This window comes from Propithecus coquereli, unplaced genomic scaffold, assembly GCF_000956105.1.
Source record: "Propithecus coquereli isolate 6110/MARCELLA unplaced genomic scaffold, Pcoq_1.0 Scaffold226, whole genome shotgun sequence".
In the NCBI taxonomy this organism is placed as follows: Eukaryota; Metazoa; Chordata; class Mammalia; order Primates; family Indriidae; genus Propithecus; species Propithecus coquereli.
This window is the reverse complement of record NW_012147797.1, coordinates 1,002,571-1,002,915: the sequence shown is the minus strand read 5'-3', so window position 1 is coordinate 1,002,915 and position 345 is coordinate 1,002,571. Positions and strand designations below refer to the sequence as shown.

At 27.5% G+C, this 345-nt stretch overlaps 1 protein-coding gene across 1 annotated transcript in view; it reads right to left on the bottom strand.

Annotated features, from left to right (window-relative positions):
- LOC105811015 (voltage-dependent calcium channel subunit alpha-2/delta-1-like) overlaps window positions 1-345 on the bottom strand; it is a 197,665-nt gene that overhangs the window by 38,393 nt on the left and 158,927 nt on the right. The window lies entirely within an intron of this gene.

The window sequence follows — 345 nt, the reverse complement described above, 5'->3', positions numbered from 1 at the left end:
AAGGCAAAATTTGTGGTCAAGTCATAAGACTTTAATTAAGATTAGCTATTGTAATTAAAATCTAACTAGAATAATAACCCCTGGGTTCACCAAATATTTCCTATTTTAACACCTAGTGCTTCTTGCTGATGTGTAATAATAAAGTTCACTGTGGAACACAACAGATTATTTATTCATACAATTTTATCAAATGATGCTATTACTCTGGAAAACTTATCTCATTTGGGATTATTTTAATTTCTGAATCACAAAATGAAGACCTATTGAACTATTTGATAAACAAAATACATCCATTCCCTTATAATACTTGCTAAGAAATATAACATGTCATACTAAAATTTCAAA